This window comes from Somniosus microcephalus, chromosome 17 (genome assembly GCF_052327205.1).
Source record: "Somniosus microcephalus isolate GS21.2 chromosome 17, FLI_Smic_1.0, whole genome shotgun sequence".
Classification (NCBI taxonomy): Eukaryota; Metazoa; Chordata; class Chondrichthyes; order Squaliformes; family Somniosidae; genus Somniosus; species Somniosus microcephalus.
In genome coordinates, this window is record NC_141003.1 from 10,095,084 (window position 1) to 10,115,161 (window position 20,078).

Below are 20,078 nucleotides of genomic sequence, written 5' to 3' on the forward strand. Positions count from 1 at the left end.
TGTAATATCTCCAAGTTTGCAGACGACACAAAGCTGGGTGGGCGTGTGTGCTGTGAGGAGGATGCCGAGAAACTCCAGTATGATTTGGACAGATTGGGTGATTGGGCAGATGCATGGCAGATGCAGTATAATGTGGATAAATGCGAGGTTATCCACTTTGGTGGCAAAAACAGGAAGGCAGATTATTATCTGAATGGCAATAGATTGGGAGAAGGGGAGGCAAGAAGGGAGAAATGCATGCATACAGCATGATTAGTTGGAAAGTGCAAAACGCTTGTGGGGAGAGGGGGAGAGGGGGAAGTGGGATGTGAGAAGAAGGAGTAGGGATGAACATACCATTGTTGTCCCCAAGGGGCCACCACCTGCTATCCAATGATCTGTAGCAGTGCAGACAGCGGTTGGGTGTCGGCTTGTCCCCCGCCTGTGTGCTCCTGCTCCCACCTGTTGTGAACCATCTTGTCCTGCAAGAGAAAAGAAAGTGTGTGAGTGAGTGTGGAGCAATGTGTCTGGGTGATGTGCCTGCCATTGTTGAATAGCTGTCATTGTGTGCAAGGTGTGATGTAATATCTCCAAGTTTGCAGACGACACAAAGCTGGGTGGGCGTGTGTGCTGTGAGGAGGATACCAAGAAACTCCAGTATGATTTCTTGGTGGCATAGTGGTTAGCACTGTTGCCTCACAGCACCAGAGACCCGGGTTTGAATCCAGCCTCGGGCGACTGTCTGTGTGGAGTTTGCACATTCTCCCCGTGTTTGCGTGGGTTTTCTCCGGGTGCTCTGGTTTCTTCCCACAGTCCAAAGATGTGCGGGTTAGGTTGATTGGCTATGATAAATTGACCCTTAGTGTTAGGGGGATTAAATACGTGGGGTTACGGGGATCGGGTGGGATATGTGTCGGTGCAGGCTCGATGGGCCGAAATGGCCTCTATCTGCACTGTGGGGTTTCTGTGATTCTGTGATTCTGTGATTTGGACAGGTTGGGTGATTGGGCAGAAGCATGGCAGATGCAATATAACATGAATAAATGCGAGGTTATCCACTTTGGTGTCAAAAACAGGAAGGCAGATTATTATCTGAATGGCAATAGATTGGGAAAAGGGGAAGTGCAATGAGACCTGGGCGTCCTTGTGCACCAGTCGCTGAAAGTAAGCATGCAGGTGCAGCAGGCGGTTAAGAAGGCAAATGGTATGTTGGCCTTCGTAGCGAGAGGGTTTGAGTACAGGAATAAGGATGTCTTGCTGCAGTTGTACAGGGCCTTGGTGAGACCACATCTGGAGTATTGTGTGCAGTTTTGGTCGCCTTATCTGAGGAAGGATGTTCTTGCCATGGAGGGAGTGCAGCGAAGATTCACCAGACTGATACCTGGGATGGCGGGAATGACGTATGAGGAGAGATTGAGTAGATTGGGCTTGTACTCGCTGGAGTTTAGAAGAATGAGAGGGGATCTCATTGAAACTTATAAAATTGTAACAGGACTAGACAGACTAGATGCAGGAAGGATGTTCCCGATGGCCGGGGAGTCCAGAACCAGGGGTCACAGTCTAAGGATAAGGGGTAAGCCATTTAGGACAGAGATGGGGAGGAATTTCTTCACCCAGAGAGTGGTGAACCTGTGGAATTCTCTATCACAGAAGGCAGTTGAGACCAATTCATTAAATATATTCAAGAAGGATTTAGATATATTTCTTAAGGCTAAAGGGATCAAGGGATACGGGGAGAAGGCAGGGGCAGGGTACTGAATTTGGATGATCAGCCATGATCTCATTGAATGGCGGAGCAGGCTCGAGGGGCCGAATGGCCAATCCTGCTTCTATCTTCTATGTTTCTATGTAAGGTACGTTGCTGTAGTCTTCGAGCCTGCTCCTTCTAATCTTTGTCTTGCATTTTCCTCAGCGTGCCTTTGAAGCATTCCATTTATCCTGTATTGAATTGTTAATAAAGAACTTCCCCTGTCAACATGTTTTAGACCTGCCCTTATATCTTTGTGATTGGCCTTTTTAAAATTGTATTCCCTGCTATTGATCCTCAGAGTCCCAAATCATGTTGAACGTAATCCTATTGTGCTCACTCTCACCCAGCAATGCTGTGACTTCCATTTTATCTACGCTGTCAGAATCACTTACCGTTAGCAAGTTGAGCTCAGTGACTTCCTGATACAGCAGGTTGTGAAGTAATCACACATCACATTTACAAACTCAGTGTGCCGGCCAGTTGAATTGTATTTGGTGATTTAAAATCTCCCATAATATGATCTTCCTCGTTTCACATCCTCCTTATTTATTCACAAAGTGTTCTGTCCTCGTTCCTATTCTGAGCTGGAGTTTGTCTCAAATCTTAGTTCTCTTTGAGTTTGAAATTCTAGTAACGTTCTCACTGGGAAATTAACAAATGCAGTGGTTTAAACTAATATGAGAAGGCAAGGGAACAAGGCAAGGAAACAAAGGAAAGCTAGAGGGATGGCAACTGTTGGAAACATAATTGGCCACCAGATCAGAGGAGGGGGAGTGATTAATGTTGCCAGACAGACAGAGGGTTGTTTGAGTTGAATACGAGGAAATGATAGTGAGGAAAACAATTGGGAAATAGCAATCACAGCATCGTTAGTTTCATTGTAAGAATAGAAACAGATTGGGTGAAAAAGGGTAAATTTCAGTTGTACAGAGCTCTGGCTAGACCCCATCTGGAGGACTACCGTCTGTTTTGGGCACCGCACCTCAGGACGGATATATTGGCCTTGGCGGGGGTACAGCGCAGATTCTTATGTTTCTAAGTATGTAAATGCACAAAGTCGATTTGACAAGAGACTCTATCCTTGTGAATACATTTGGTGGGCTGGAGGCATACTTTGGGGAGGGGGAGTGTGATATAATCGCATTAACAGAGAGATAGCTTCAGCTAGGGCAGAACGAAGAGCAGAATATTCCTAGTTACAAAATATCCAGGAGGACTGGAAGAGGAAAAAATGGTGGGCTGGGGTGGCGATTTTAGTAAAGGATTCTGTTACAGCGCTAGAATGTAATGATATCCTGGAGGTTACATTAAGGCAGAATCTATATGAATAGAGTTCAGAAGCAGGTAGTGAAGCAGCACAATTCTTGGTCTGCATTCTAATAATATTGGGTGATTTTAACTATCCCAAGATAGACTGGGATAAAGGCAATGCAAGTGATCAAAGTGGGAGACATGAATGTATCCAGGATTGCTTCCTAGATCAGTCTAGCCCAACAAGGAAGGAACTATTAGAAGACAAACAGACAATGCTGCAAACACTCAGCAGGTCAGGCAGCATCTGTGGAGAGAGAAACAAAGTTAATGGCCCCAATATTCACTGGGGCGGGGTTCCAGAGTGGGGGGAGGAGTTATGGTCAGGACAAACACGTGGAGTTTTAACTCCGTGGCATGTGTGTTTTGTTTCTACAGGTTCCTCACACGGGAGCCAGCCTGATTGACAGGCTCGACTTCCTGTTGGGCAGGGAACGCTCCAGAAAAGGCTGCAGCCCCAGGAGCAGATAGGTTCAGTGGTTGTTGGGGGGGTAGAGATTGCGGGGAAGGGGGGGCGAGTGTGGTTGGGTTAGGGGGTCGTGCACGATTGGGGAGGTGGTCGGGGGAGATCGAAGAGGGGTCAGTGATGTGGGGGACGGAGATCGGGGGGAGAGATGGGGGGTCGGAGGGAGAGTTGGAGATCGTGGGGGAGATCGGGGTTGGTGATTGGGGGGGTCTGTGATCGGCGGGGGGGTCTGTGATGCGGGGTGTTGGAGGGAGACCGTGGAGTGGGAAGGGGTTTACAGGGTAAACTTGTTGGGCTGGGAGAAACACTCCTGCCCCTCCAGGCCCACAGGCAATGCTGTAAAGGCAGTTACCTGATGGATCCAGCCCTTCTCACCTTCTCTTACCTGTCAAGTTTCCTCAGACCCAGGCAAACCCAGCCAGCATGTGTTAAAAATAAAAACATTGTTAAAGTGTTAAAACTCCTTAAAAGGTTTCAAAGACCAACCCGTATCCTGAGAGTGGATTGGTCACTACCCCCGCCCCCCCTCACCTCACCCCACCATGGGCGGGTTCGAGGCGGCTTGGGTTCCTGTTTCAGAATTTTAACATTTTAACCTCCCATCCGACCCCAACCCCAACGGTTTTGGAGGTTAAAGTTACCACAAGGTTTCAGGTCGATATCCTTTCATCAGAACTGGAAGATTCCGGAATAAAGCATTGCTTGATTTAGTTCTGGGGCAAATAACGGATGAGAGAGTAGGAGAACAATTGGAGATTAGCGATCCCAACATTGTTAGACTCAATGTAAAATAGAAAAAGACTGGAAAAGGGCAATGTTCAACGGGTTAAGAAGGGATCTGGCTCAAAGTAACCGGCTAGAAAAGTTAGCAAACAGGTTGATGGATCAGCAGTGGAAAATCTTCAAATGAGATGGATAGAGTACAAAATAAATATATTCCTATAGGGAGAAAAGGGAGTGCATCAAAGAATAAGGCCCTGATATTGACAAGGGTGGGTTGCGTAGGCGGGAAGGTGGAGATTTGGATGGGAAAGCCGGAAGTCCGGCTTTCCCTGTGTGCCATGCAGTTTTAACTCCACAGCGAGCGTCTTTTCTCCTTGACAGGTTCCCTGCCCGGAGGCCAGCTTGATTGACAGGCTTGAATGCCAGTCAGGCGGGAAGGCCTCCTGAGCAGGCCGCAGGACCAGGTAGGTCCGATCCATGACCCCGGGGCGGGGTGGGGGGGTCCAATCCTGGGAGAGAGGGGAGGACGATCCCCGACCCCGGGGTGGGGCGGGGGGGTCCGATCCTGGGAGAGAGGGGAGGACGATCCCTGACCCCGGGGGTCTTTGTATGGGTGAGAGGTTCTGATGGGGGGAGCTTGGGGGGGCTGGGAGGAAGCACTCCTGCATCCTCGCTTCCCTTCAGCTGACGGGTTTCCCGAGGCCTGGGAAACCCGGCTGGCCAGGGTTAAACCTGCAAGGCAGGTTAAATCAGAGGCTGCCAGCCTTATTAACATATTTAAATTGCCAGCCTGCCTCCTGGGAGTGGGTTGGCTGCCCGCCACTTGTCCGGCCTCCATTAAACCTGGAAGTGGGCGGGTTGGAGTTGGTTTGAGTTTTTTTTTAATTTTAACATCTCACCTGACCCTAACCCACCTGTTTTTGAGAGTTAAAATTCACCCCTAGATTTGTGTGGCTAAATAGAGAGAAATAAACATAAAAGGGAGGCATGTGATAAAGTTCGGGCGAGCAATAGTAAAGATAATCATGAAGAATATAGAAAGTGTAGGAGGTGAAAAGGGAGATTAGAAGAGCTGAAACGGAATATTAGAACAGACTAACAGATAATATAAAAGAAATAGTGAGGGCTTTTATAAGCATATAAATAGTAAAGGAATAATTGAGTCGGACTACTCAGAGATTAAGGAGTGAAAATAATGGTGGAGGATGAAGGTGTGACAGAGATATTAAATATTTTGTGTTACGAAGGATGGTAGCTGTGAGTGGCAGGTGTACTCACGGAGGATATGGAACTACTGTCAAGAGTTAACTGCGGAAAAGGAATTGGTTATGGAAACAAAAATGAGCCGTGTTAAGGTGGATAACTCACTGGGCCCGGGATAGCTGCACCATAGCATATTCAAAGAAGTTCGAGCAGAGATAGCGGACTGTGGCCACAATTCTTTCAATCCTCCTTTTAAATATGCAAATTGTGCTGTTTGACTGAAAAGTAGCCAATGTAACACCTTTGCTCAATAAGAGAGAAGGAAAAAAACAGGTAACTAGACCCGTTAGTCTAATGTCAAAAAGAAAATACTGCAGATGCTGGAAATCTGAAATAAAAACAGAAAATGCTGGAAACACTCAGCAGGTCAGGCAGCATCTGTGAAGAGAGAAACAGAGTTAATGTTTCAGGTCGATGATCCTTCGTCAGAACTGGAAAACAGCCCTTTTTTCCAGTTCTGACGAAGGGTCATCGACCTGAAATGTTAACTCTGTTTCTCTCTTCACAGATGCTGCCTGACCTGCTGAGTGTTTCCAGCATTTTCTGTTTTTAAGTCTAATGTCAGTTGTAAGCAAACTCTTAAGGCCAGGATTTTCACTGTCCGATGCGCCGGCAGCGGGGAAGCCCTGGAGCGCGTGGGTACCCGGAGGTTTCAGCAGCGAGTCTGTCAGTGGCTTTTATAACGAAGCTGCTGCATTAGCATCAGACTTCCGGCTTTCCCGACCAATTGATGCGAGCGGGCGTGATGACGACATGCATGGGTCTATTTCAGCTGAGGTATTTAAAGGAACACTACAAAGGTGACAGTTGAAGGATTGTGGAGGTGGGAGAAAGACAGCTAGCTGTATACAACGGAGTCCCAACGTTGCCCTTCGCTTTAGTGATGCCTCCCTGGGGGGTCATGCTGCGAGGTGTAAGGGCCCACAGGGAGATTTCATTCCCTTCTGACGGGGGGAAGAAGCCAGCCTCACTGACAAAGAAGGCATGGCTGGAAATAGCAGGGGAGGTCAGCAACAGGAGTGTGTCGCCACGCTCCTGGATACAGTGACCTTAAATAGAGGTTTAATGACCGTAAGAGGGCAGGAAAGGTGAGTACAATGAAAGAAAGACTTGAATTTCTATAGCGCCTTTCACAACCACCAGATGTCTCAAAGCATTTTCAGCCAATGAAGTACTTTTGAAGCAGAGTCACTGTTGTAATGTAGGAAATGCAGCAACCAATTTGCACACAGCAAGGTCCCACGAATAGCAATGTGATAATGATCAGATAATCTGTTTCAGTGATGTTGAGTGAGCGATAAATATTGGCCAGGACACCGGGGAGAACTCCCCTGCTCTTCTTCGAAATAGTGCCATGGGATCTTTTACGTTCACCTGAGAGAGCAGATGGGGGCCTCGGTTTAACGTTTCATCCGAAAGACAGTACCTCCGACAGTGCAGCATTCCCTCAGCACTGCACTGGAGTATCAGCTTAGCTTTATGTGCTTAAGTCCCTGGAGTGAGACTTGAGCCCACAGCCTTCTGACTCCAGAGGTGAGTGTGCTATCCACTGAGCCACGGCTGAATTACATATTCAACTACATCCCGATGTGCTTGTCACCCCCAAACCCCTCACTCTGCCTTCCCTGCACATCACTCCTTACACCAACATACTTGCAAGTGCACCCATCACTCTCTGTCTATGCACTTCCTCACATCCTCATCTGAATGCAATGTCACGCCCCTCCCTCATAGCCAGCCTCAACAGATGTTGTCCATCCATCCGTTCCATTCATTCCATCACTCTCACTCAAATGTCTCTTGTTTCCCTCCTTGCAGGAGAAGAGAGCACAGAACACCCGGGAGAGGCAGAGAACCGGAGGGTCTCCAGTTATCGCAACACTCGCAGCTGCAGAGGAGGAGACACCTGAAATAAGTGGAGTGTGGGCATGCCTGGCGGTGGGAGATGGGGAGACGGGGAGCACCCAGCTACCTGGTGACAGAATTCAATATTACACAGCCACATGGCGTACAACACTCACACAGCCACATGGCGTACAACACTCACTCATGTTGACTTGATGTCAGCAGCCAGTGAAATATGATCATGTGCATAATGTTCACTTAAAAGTTATTACCATGACAGTTCTAATTCATGTCTTTACTCTCCCACAGGCCCATCATGGTGTCCAACAGGCGGTGGAGCTGGAGGAGGAAGAAGACTCCTCAGAGGAGGTCACTAACTCTGAGGGTGCACTGTCACAGGACGTGTGCACACCAAGCACCAGCACAGATACACACATGTCGGTGGAACCATCAACACAGATAGTTGTGCTGTCACCTGGTGTCTCACAGATCACATGTGAGCAAGAGCAGACGGTGCAGACAGGGACAGCGGTGGAGAGTCCTCGTCGGAGGCTGCAGGATGCTCCAAGCTCTGCTCAGCTGGATGAAGATGCTGAACCTCAGGAGCCGTCGACAAATGGAATGATTTTGGAGGAGCAGCAAAATATGTGTGAGGCTCTGGCAGGATTTCCAGCTGCAATGTGCTCGCTTACAGGGAGAATGGAGGAGTCCATCTCAAGCATGAGTGGCATGATGTCGCAGGCCTAAGCTATGATGTGTTTGTCCATGGGAAGGGTGGCCACCTGCACGGAGCATCAAACGCAGCAGCCAAACGAGTGCATGCTTGCTCTAACCAACAGCGTGCACACTCTGAATGCCACCTTAACTAGGATGGATCAAAACCTAGCCTTGGCCATTCATCGCCTCACTGATCTGCAGCAAAGTGCTCCCCCGCTCATTGCTAGCAGGGAAATGCGGGTGGACCATGGGAGGGGTGATGGCGAAAAGGGACATAGAAGTGGGGGCTCTGCTCAAAGCACTCCCACTTCTCACCTGTTGCCCCCCCCTCCCCCCTCAGTCAGTACCTGACATGCTACCTCCTGTCCCGATGGCCGAGTCTGCCCCTGCACAGGTGCAGGTGTGCAGTGTTTGGCGGGTCCCTCACGGGCTCCAAAACTCAGAGGATGTCGGCCAAGAGCACCTGAGCAGTCAGAGCAGGGAAGTGAGCAGCTGTCTCTACCTCTGCTGAAGTCACAGGAGTGGCACCTCGTAGGAGTTATAGGAAAAGGAAGATGAAAGATTATTAATTGCACAAGGATGTGTTAGACCTGTCACAGTAATAAGTTAATGTATAAGTTTTGATCCACATATAAAATTATTTCTTTGCACCACTTTCCAGTCTTGCCCATTTTTGCCTGCAGCCTCAGTTCTGATGAATGGTAAGACAAGACTTAAATCTGAGCAATGGGTGTCTGTGAAAGGGATGCATTGTTGATTGCAGGACTGTTTTGTGCTGAGGGAGGGGGGAGGGCAAGTGTGTTCAGCATGAGGCTGCCAGATGGGTAGAGTGGTGGAACCTAACTACATGTTGCCGTGATGAGTCCATCCCGGGCATCAATGTACACTGCTGCTGGTGCTGTTGATGCTGGTGCTCATCTTGGTCCTTATCTGAGGTCCAAGTTGAAACAGCAAGTTGAAAGTCACCTCCAAAGTTGTAGAAATCACCCGCAAAGTACTGAAAGCAAACTCTCAGAACAAGTGCCGTGAGCAAAAGCCTTTGACTTAGGCAAGGAAGCAGGTGTGAGGTCTCAGTACTTTATGGTATATTTTGCCTATCATTTGTTCAGCCCCTTCAATTGCCGCGGTACTCTCGCCTTGCTTTCACTGGCGAGGTCCAGGAAGCTCGGGGAGCCCATGGACTCAGTGAAAGTTGAAAACCCCTGTTAAAAAGCCTGTTGACTACCTCTTAATTGCTTTCAGTTGGTAACCCGCCTCCCCCGAGGGGGTATCACGCACACTGCCGAGCGTGCTCCAGTGAACTGCGGAAGTCGGCAGGTTGAAACTGGCCTCCCAACGTGCTGTCAATTTCGACACTTTTTACTACCCACCCACTCCCAAACACACTCGCTGCTGCTGGTAAAAAGCCACCCCTTAGACTCTGTAAAGTGAGATAAAATTAATGAGCATTTAGAATTGATTGGGTTAATCCAAGATAGCTACCATGGGTTTGTTAAAGGCAAGTCGTGCTTGACAATTTACATTTTTTTGAAGAAGATGTCACTGATTGGATAGATAGAGAATGCAGTAGGTGTAGTGCATATGGATTTTTAAAAGGTGCTTGATAAGATGTCTCACAAGAGGCTTTTTAGACAGATTCAGGCGTACTGTATAAGAGGAAATGTAGCAGCGTGAATAGAGAGCTGGTTGATGGACTAAAAAGAAAGGGTTAGAGTAATGGGTTGGAGAAGGGTTGGAGGTGGTGTATTCTTTTGTTCTTGTTATATGTAGATGATTTGGGCCTGGGCACAAGGAACATTTCCCAATGACACAAAGGTGGCAGGTTTGGTAAACAGTGAGAAGGAGTGTGAAAGACTTCAGGAAGACAGAGACAGGTTATGGGAATGGGCAGGCAGGCGGCAGATGAAATTTAATGTGGGTAAGTGTGAGATTATATATTTTGGGAGAAAAAGTAAGCTGCGGGATTATAAACTCAATAGAAAGACTCTGAAGGGTGTAGATGAACAGAGAGATCCAGGGTTCAAATATATAATTCCAAGAAAGTGTGAGCGTAGGTAGATAAAGCCATTGAAAAGGACAATACCGTTGTTTTATAAATAGAGGCAAAGAGCACAAGAGTAAAGTAGTAAAGATAACGTACTGACTTTTATTATACTACACAAATAGAGAGTTAAAGTAGTTAGCATGATAAATGTGAATATAATAAGAGGTTAACTGCATCACTTTCCATTGCAGAAAATCGCTCTACACACGGCTAATCAATACACTATATGGGATATGGTGTTTCAATTGTTGATTAACCTCGCATGCAGATGTAACAATACTTCAAAACAAATTCCAGTTCAATCCAAACTTTATGTTGATCTGTTTCTATTTGGTATTTAATCCAAAATGATGTTAAACGTCAGGTTCAAACCCCACTCCAGAGACTCGATCACACACTCCAGTGCAGTGCTGAGGGAGTGCCGCACTGTTGGAGGTGCCGTTTGTCAGATGAGACGTTAAACTGAGGCCCCATCTGCTCTATCAGTTGGACGTAAAAGATCCCATGGCATTACAGTATTTTGAAGAAGAGCAGGGGAGTTCTCCCCGGTGTCCTGGCCAATATTTATCCCTAAACCAACATCACTAAAACAGATTATCCGGTCATTATCACACTGCTGTTTGTGGGATCTTGCTGTGTGCAAATTGGCTGCCGCATTTCCTACATTGCAACAGTGACCACACTTCAGAAGTACTTAATTTGGATGTAAAGTGGTTTGGGATGTTCTGAGGTTGTGAAAGGTGCTATATATATGTTTTTTTTAAAGTGGAGGAGCAAAAGCATTCAACAGTTTGTACCATCCCGCATACTCAAAGGTTTGCCCAGGTGTTTTGAGGCCAATGATGTTGCTACTACCATGGTGGCGGAGATGAGCTAATTACTGGGGTTCAGCTTGAAACCGTCCTGCTCTGCATAGCTCTTGCTACATGAGTAAACCCCAGAACAGGATAGCAAGGATTTGATTTTCCTCTTGAATGGTAGAGATGTGTTGGCAATATGCTTGGTGATGTGCTGCCACTGTGATATCACACTGTGGCCGATTATTATGCTGGTACATTTGTTACAGCAAATTCTGGCAATATATCAAATGCAACTTGAAAATCTGCTAATTAAGTAAGCCAACAATTCAGAAGTTAGCTCATTAGCTTTTGTAAATAAACCTAGTCGCGTTGGGGATAGTCTGTGGAAAATACTGAGTAGAGAAAACCAATCGGCCTGATTTTAACTCTCAACAAACGTTCCTCTGCACTGCGTGGTCTGGGAAATATTAACTCACAGGCCTCATCTGCACTGGCCCTCTCAGTCTCCCGCTTGAACCCGGTGGGAGTGGGATTTTGGGCGGGAGGAGGCCACCACTGGGGACCTGAATGAACAATCCCTGGCACCCAGCTAAATGTCTGGGAGGGGGCGGGTTGGGAGGGCATCGTGTTGCCGGGGGGAGGGGGTGGCATGGGTGAAAGGAAGCCCAAGGCAGGGTAGGCCCAAGGATTCCTTGTAGGGTCTGGAAACCAAAAAAAATAATTTCTGGCCCCAGCTTCTATTGTGGCCAGGTTGGTCTGGGCAGGGAAACTGCAATGTCTTCCCCGCACAGGTCTCGGGTTAAAATTGCAGTCGGGCCCCGAGGATGTCATCGGAGCCCCATCTGCATCTTTAGAGAAAGACCTCATGGCCATGCGACGGGTGTCCCACTCACCCGCTCAGAAGAGCAGGTTTACATTGCAGCCCACGGGAGGCTGGAATTGGAGGAACTCCGAGATCTTGGAGAGTTGTAGGGCTGGAGGAGGTTACAGCGATAGGGAGCAGGATTTGTGCGGGTAAGCCGCTGAAGCTATTTTAACTGTCTGTCGCCCAGGAGGGGAGGGTTAAAATCAGCCCGTATGTTTTCATAAAGATTATTTACAATTGTCACACTTCTTAAAGGTGTAGTATTGTGGAGTGTGGAAATACTGGGAATGTTGTAAGGTGATTGTTATTTGAAGGATGATTTTATGAGCACTTTTATAGACTAGATTCAAAGTGGTTGCGAGCCCATCATCAGTTAATGTTGTAGACAATCGGACAATTTCATATTTACTACTGTGCCACACCCTCGTTCCCCATTTAGATCTCAGCTGGTAACCAAGTTAGCATGAAAAGTAACTGTGGGATTCTTCACAACGTTCCCTCTGATGAGAGTCAGCCACTCACCCAATGTGAGTTGCATACCGAATGGCCAATTCGCGAGCGCTTGTTTGCATCCTCCACCAAGGTTGATTTTCACCCCCATTGTCACTTAATAATAACGTTTTATAATTATTGGAATGTCTGGATGGAAGAAATGTGCTGGAGCTGAGACCCCCTTAACGATCTCCAAACTCCAGGTCAGAGTTCAACTCCATCTGTTTTCAGCTGTTGTGCCTCAGACAGACTTGGGGTTAAGGTTCCGATGAAGGTATAATGTTGTATAATGGGCCATTTGAAATTTGTGTTGTTGTGTGTTTATTAGAATATTGCTTTGTGCAAATCAGATCTATTTTAGATGTGGTATCACATTAAAACTGTAGGTGGCATTTATAATGGGCAATTAGATGAAAATTCAGTTGGTTTTGAAGTGTCACAGATTTCTGCTACGGTACTTCTAAGCAGATCATAGAATCATACAGCCCAGAAGGAGGCCATTCAGCCCATCGTGTCTGGGCTGACTCTTTGAAAGAGCTCTCCAATAGTTTCACTCCCACGATATGTGAAATTCTGAATGAATGTACTTCACCCCCCCCCCCAGTGCCTTCTTATTTCTTTCTTCAGAGAGTTTGTTTACCTTTACTCACCCTTTACCAAAGATGGCAACTCTCAGTGTGGAGGCACCCTCCCTCCAGTCCATCACCCAAGTGGCCATACGTCATCGATGAGACTAGATAGTCTCAGCCGAGCCCATTACTGCCCACAAATGTGCCCTTCCAGCAGAGGTCATTTCCCCGTCTCCCCTTTCCCTCCCCACATCCCTCTTCCCACTCCCCCTTCCCCAGGAAATTGAGACTGTTAGTGGTACCTGTACCTCAGCAGATGGCCTGGGGAGATCACCTCACTCCGCACAAGCCAGTGATTGATCTTGGGGCCTTCCTGATCTTTATGCCTCAGTTGCAGAATGGGCCATAGGGATGGGACTTCAGTGCATTATCATTGTCTGTAACATTTGCTTTTGCATAAGGCTGCAAAGATATTTCTCAAATGCAATAAAATTGAATTTTTGTCTCATTTGCCCCTGCTATTCCTCCCTCTGGTCACTTACCCATATTGATCAGTTCCTTGCTGGGAGGGTAGGACTGTTCTAAGTTCTAGCAGAAGTGCTGCACTTGGAATGACTGGCAGAGTATATATCAACACGCCAATCACACAAAGATTTACTCGAGATTTGTTAATATCTAAATTTCAGTAAACAATATACAACTTCAGTCTATTTTGTCTTGAAAGCGTGAATTGAGATTCATAATCTTTGCAAATAAAGTGTGCTCATGTACAATAAGATTGTTCTTGCCTTGTGGCATATGGGAGAGAGGGAAGGAATGTAACGTACAGCTACCTGGTAGCTTAATTCGAAGTTCTTGGTTGAATGTGGTGTTGTAAACGTATACTTTCTAAAACTAATTCCTTGCAGAAAGCCCAGGGAGCCTAAAATAGACAAAGCTTTAGCAGTGTGTGAAAGCTACAGAAAGCTACAGCAACATCAACCCATCAAACGTCACTTAATAGAAATGGCCGTCACTCATTGTGCTTTAAAAATGCGACCTTTATCGATGTACGTCAGTTTTAATAAAAACAGACACTGCTGCATATGTTTCACCACTTTGTTATCTGTGTCACTCTTCCTGGTCATAAGTGTCACTCCTCCAACTCGCTGTACTGTTTTATCATTTCAACAAGCAGAAGGTAGAAATTGGCCAGGATATTTTTGTTGGGAAACCTTTATGCCTGTTTGCAAGCACAAACCCAAGGATGTATCTCTGTGTAAATGTATCGCTGCCTCACCTGTGTGCAGCATCATGTTGTGCGCTCTACTGATCTGCCTCTTCCCTCTCCTCAGACCAGGAAGGTTTAACAAACAGTTTTGATGACCTCCATCTCTGTTGATAGATTGAAATGCTATAGACATGTACATTTATCACTGGGCAGTTAATTTTAAGCCTATTTTTCATATAGATAACTAAAAAGTGTTTGTAAAATTCATACCTTGCAGGAATGGCAAAATATCTGAAATTTGCCACATTGCATTCATACCATTCCCTTAGCAAAGAAATGGAAAGCAAATCTTCCCTTTGAAAAGGTAGACTAAATTTGGGCTGGATTTTCATTCAGGGGACGTGATGGAGGCGGGACTACAGCTTTCGGGGTTGTTGTCCCGCCTCCATCGAGATGTGGCCAATCCACACGATTTTCACTTGATTGACCTTGTTGAGCCCGCCCAGCGTGCTCAGCAGGCCAATTAAGGGCCACCCGGCAACAGGTGACGTCACAGACTGAAATTTCATCTGTCAAGAGGTTTTGACAGATGAAATATCAGTGTTTGAAAGCTCTTTGAAGCTGTCAAACACTGACAGTCTTATTTCTAACATGAGTCCTTCTCCACAGACTCAGTTAGAAATCTCTCCTGCACAGAAAGCTGAAGGCTGCCACTTTTGACAGTTCGCAGCCATTCTGCTTTCTGTGCCGGTGAGATGAGGGACTCCCGAGACCTAAAGGAAGGAAGGCTGTAAAGGTAAGAAAAGGTAATTTAAATTTCTTTAAACACTTTAGACACACCAAACACACTTACCTTTGCACTCATGCACACATCACTCACCTGAACACCGACATCTCGACCCCTCTAAATCCTTCAACCCAACGGCCCGCCTCGCAAACTTGGCCTGGTTTGGAGCCGTCGGGAATCCCACACTTCAACATTAAAAATAGGGATTAGGCTAAAAACTGCCTGTTAACTACCTGTTAACAGGCAGTTAATTGGCACTAATCCCTTCCCGCCTCGGGTAGGCGGGTCCCAGCACAGGTCGGGTACCCGCCTCCTTTGAAATTGGCATGGGGGCGGGATGGTTTCGTGCCCCCGAATTCGCAACTTTAACCACCCGCACGCCTCCAATCCCGACTCCACGGCCCAATGAAAATCCTGCCCAGTGTTTCTGACCAATATTTGGACAGCTGAGCTTCCAAAGTGTAATGTGTGTAAATGTACGACACATCAGTACAAGGAAACGACCAGATCTTCAGACGGAAATATGACACTTTGACGGTAAGTTCAATGAGGTTCTTGAAGTAATTCTGAAAAGTTGTGAAAGTGGCAAGCAGTTATTCAGTGGCTGTACCGTGCACAACAATAAACTGCCCACTTTGGAGAAGGGCTGAACTTTGGGAAGAGTGCGGGGATATACTAAACTGAGTTAAACAACTGATTAAAGGTGGGCATCATGCAGGTGAATGCCCATTATCCTGGCAGTAGGCATGATTCCTTCATTCTGCAGCAGTCCTCTGTGCCACCTGTATTTGACCTGCCGCGGCAAGTCAAAGGCTGGCTACTAGACGACAAGGGTTATCCACTCACAACATGGCTGATGACTCCAGTCCGGAACCCATGCACACGTGCACAGCAGGCATACAGTGAGAGCCATGCAGCCACAAGAATCATTATAAAGCACACCATCAGCATGCTCAAGCAATGCTTCCGCTGCCTGGACTACTCTGGAGGAGCCCTGCAAATCTCAGCTGAGCGGGTATCAAGATTTGTAGTAGCATGCTGCACAACCTGGCCATCAACAGCCCTTGCCACCATCTATCAGGTGAGAAGCTGAGGAGCAGGAGCATGAGGAAGAGGAAGAGGAGAAAGTGGAGGAGGAGAAGTGCAACAGGAAGTGGAGGCCCAGGAAGAGGAAGGGAGGCTACGACATAGACAGCTCCTTTCTGCCGGGCTCTACCTGATGAAATAAGTAATGAGCGATCCCAGTAACCTCAACCACACCTCCCCATTCACCAACAGGCCCACGCTCCTTACCTTTCCTCTATCACTGACCGTCACATCGTCGTCTTTCCGAAAACACAGAAATAAAAACCACCAGAAAATGCACATTCCAATCCAAATATATAAATTCAATCATGATAGGATGCATACAAAAATAAACTAATCACCCTGTGCATTCTCTTCCTCATGCTCCTAAGTGGTGCTTCCCCAGTGGCTGCAGCATGGGTGGTGGAAGGCCGCTGAACTCCAATTGAGGAGACCGCTGATGGCCTTGGAGAGCGACCTCGAGCATCTCTGGGCCTAAAAGGCCCGGCTTCAGACTACAGCATTGCGACCTGGGCTACGACAGTCTAGGCTGAATGGCAATCAGGCAACAGGAAAGGCATTGGCGGGGTGGCAGTGGTGGGAGCACGAATGCTGTTATCCTGAGAGAGGACAGCAGGTTTGTACTCCATGGTGCCACTGCCACTCCCCCGGGGTGACGTCTCAGCAACCCTACTGATCTGTTGGAGAACAGATTGCTGACTGGAAGCCCCTTTGACCAGTGGTATCCAGAACCATGAGGACAGCAGTCTGAGCTTCCACTGCAGCATTCAGACATTTGATGGAAGCTGTTTGTGCTGCGATGGAAGCTGTGACATCGGCCATGAGATGCTGCATCATGGTGGGTTCCACAGGTGGGCTGATGAAGGTGACCACTCATCCCATGCTGGTAAGGATGGGCTCCAAGCTCTATGCAAAGGCCTGTGCCAAGTTGGTGCTGAACTCCTCCATGCCCCTTGACATTGAGTTCAGGATTTCTGGCATGCCTGCCAATGCACCAAACATTTGGTTATGTACACTGATCAGCCTTTTTCTGTAGCTTGACCCATCAATGACTTCATCGGAGTCCTCTGCAGCAGAAGTAGTGTGCAACCTCACCCTCCAGTGAGCTGGAACCTGCGCTACCCTTTCCCCCAGCCCTGGCTCCAATGCACTTGTGCCTGGTGTCTCACCATGTGCAGATCCCTTCTCTATACTAGGCTGTAAAATATGCACAGTGTCAGTATCTGAGCTGGTGGGTGCAAGTGTAAGATTGAGTGACAGTGTTTCTTCATCATCACTGTCTTCTTCCTCTTCCTCCACTGACTGGGAAGGTTCCAGTTCTTGGTTTTCTGAAATGAAAAAGGGACAAGGGTTGGGTTGTGGTGAGGGGTGAGGAGACAGTAAGAAGTGTGTGCTTACACCATCTGCAGCTTGTGAGTCAGAAGAGACTGAGGGATGAGGGAGAAGTGAGATGAGAGAAGGAGGATGAGGTATATGGATACCCTCCTCATCGATCGCTTCAGCCCCACCAGTGGCCACGGCCTCAGTGATGCCCCTTCCCATGATGGCCAGCACTGTCTCCTCCATGGGGGTTAAAACATGCAGGCGGGCTTGTCCTCCTCCGGTTCGTTGCTGCTGCCTGGTGTTATGTGCAACTTTCTCCTGCAAGAAAGAGGGAGGTGTGTCAGTGAGTGTCCTGCAATATGTTTGGGCGATGTGGTTGTCATGGTGGACTAGCTGCCAGTGTGTGCAAGCTGTGAGATGTGGGTGTGAGGATGATGTAAAGCATATAAGATTGGGTTGAGTACTGATTGAGCTTGTTGGTAGGTGAGTGAAGGGGGTATAAAGAATTGATAGGATATACCATTTGAAGTTTGAACGCACTCACCTGGGCAACTTGATTCAGGTCGTTAAACTTCTTCCTGCACTGCAGCCATGTTATTAGAGCAACACTCAGGGCATTGACATCCGCGGCTACTTCTACCCACTGCCTCCTGCGCATCCGTCTGGAGGGCCTACAGGATGTCTCGCCTTCTCTCCACATCTTACACCAAGACCTCCAGTGCAGTGTCTGTAAACCTTGGTGCTCACTCTCTCGCACGTTCAGCCACAGCCCAGATTGACTTTTGAAAAAACTCCCACCGCTTCTTGCAACCACAGTGCACCTCCCCTTTAAGAAGTGCAGGTTGCCTTTAAGTAGCGCCAACCACTCATGATATTGGGCCCCCTGCTGATGCGTGCAGCTAATGAACCGTTTAAAACAGCAGGCCGCACGAATTTCCCGTGTAATGCAACAAACGGGCGCGGGTTAATCGTGAATCGCAGTCCCCGTGCCCGTTTTCGGGGGTTGGCCAATGCCTTACGCCTCTATTAATAAAGCCCAGGATCCCGTGTGCTTTTTTTTAATCAGCCTTCTCAACTTGTCCCGCCAGCTTCAAAGCTTGGTGCACAGACAAAGCTGGGCGGGACCATGCTGATGCTGTTGTGGGAGGGGATGATGGGAGAAGTGAAGTATGAATGAATATTCTCCCTTGACTAAATTATTTCCGGATGTCACTACCACCTCTTGCTGCAGCAGCTTGACTTACTGATACTTTAAGGGTCTGATAGCTACTGATGATTGGTCAATGAGTGCTGTTATCACTTTCACTGGCCCTTGGCAGGGCGAAATCTACTTTCCAATTCATTGTCTCGGTCACATTTTTATTTCTTTATTAAATCTAAACTGCTAAAGATAACAGAGCTCAGACCGCTCAGCAAATTCACTGCCTGTTGATCTTTTTTAATCTAACACGCATATGCTCTTGCTGTGCACACAAACGATAGCTTTGACCCTCTGGAAATCTGGAGAGGGATTCATTCCCCGCACGGCCCACCAATAATGGGACTAGCAATGCAGCACGTTGGCCACTGACACCCTTAATTGGTTTCTAAATCACATTCCTCAGTGTAAAGCGGACTTCAGCAGCTGGGGGAGGGGGGGGCAATTGCTATGGAACATAATACTCAGAATTACCCCTGCTGTAAAGCGCAACACTACATCAAACGCTTCATTCTGAAATGAGCATAGACACCAGCACTGTGTGAAATCACGTTTCCCCGTCCGTGCTCTTTTTTTCCCGACATCAGGTGACGAGAAGGTGAAATGTTTTTGTCTTAAGACTTCCGATTGTATTGTCCGCTTATCTAAAACCTAATTGCAAGCACGGGCTTCAAGGCCAAAGTTTTAAACAGCTTACAGTCACCAGGAGCTTGTACCCTTCATTACAACAACAATAACTTGTATTCATATAGCGCCTTTAATGTAGTAAAGCGTCCCAAGGCACTTCACAGGAGTGTTATAAGGCGAAAAATTTGACACCGAGCCACATAAGGAGAAATCAGGGCAGGTGACCAAAAGCTTGGTCAAAGAGGTAGGTTTTAAGAAGCGTCTTAAAAAAAGGAAGGAGAGGCAGCGAGGTGGAGAGGTTTAGGCAGGGAATTCCGGAGCTTGGGGCCTATGGAATAGAAGGCACGGCCACCAATAGTTGAGCGATTATAATCAGGGATCCTCAAGAGGGCAGAATTATCGTCTGAAACAGCAGAACTGAACGCTATTCCTCAACACCAGTTAACATTTGAAACTACCTTTACCTTACTGAGACTCTTTGGCCGTGAAATTCAGCACCATAGCGCTGGCAGTTAAGGCTGGTTTCGAGAAAAAAATGGCAGCCGCCTCGCTTCCGCCCACTTCCGGCACGACCCGCGCTGGCCACCATCTTGGTGAGGGCGATAGCGCGGTCGGGACGTGCGTGCAGCGATAATAGGCAGATGGTGATGTCAGTCAGCATGTAACGCTGATTTGGCACACGAGCTGCCATTTTCGATGCCCTCTCCGCAACATGCACAGCTGTACGTGCAGATAAGTCGATTATTTCTCTTCTACTGGCTCTTGCAGAGTTCATATCAATACTGGCTTGCTGGGAGACATTTATACCATTTTTAAAGTGTGCAGGGAGTGCTGCTGGACATTGGGAAGGCATTGGCTCCTAAAGGAAGGCCTCTGACTACACCACTTACTCCCAGTCATTGGGGGCTCTACTTGCAGTCCCCCTTGGGCTGCAACATGACAGGGAGATGGAACAGAGGCAGCAAAGACAAGCTGCTCACAGAGGGAGGGGGAGGAGGGCTCTCAGCAGGAGGCCTTACCCAC

The 20,078-nt window shown here is 47.6% G+C and overlaps 1 pseudogene; it reads right to left on the reverse strand.

The window, feature by feature from the left end:
- Nucleotides 1-16,431: 16,431 nt before the first annotated feature.
- Nucleotides 16,432-19,746, reverse strand: LOC147105493 (uncharacterized; annotated as a pseudogene).
- Nucleotides 19,747-20,078: the final 332 nt, after the last annotated feature.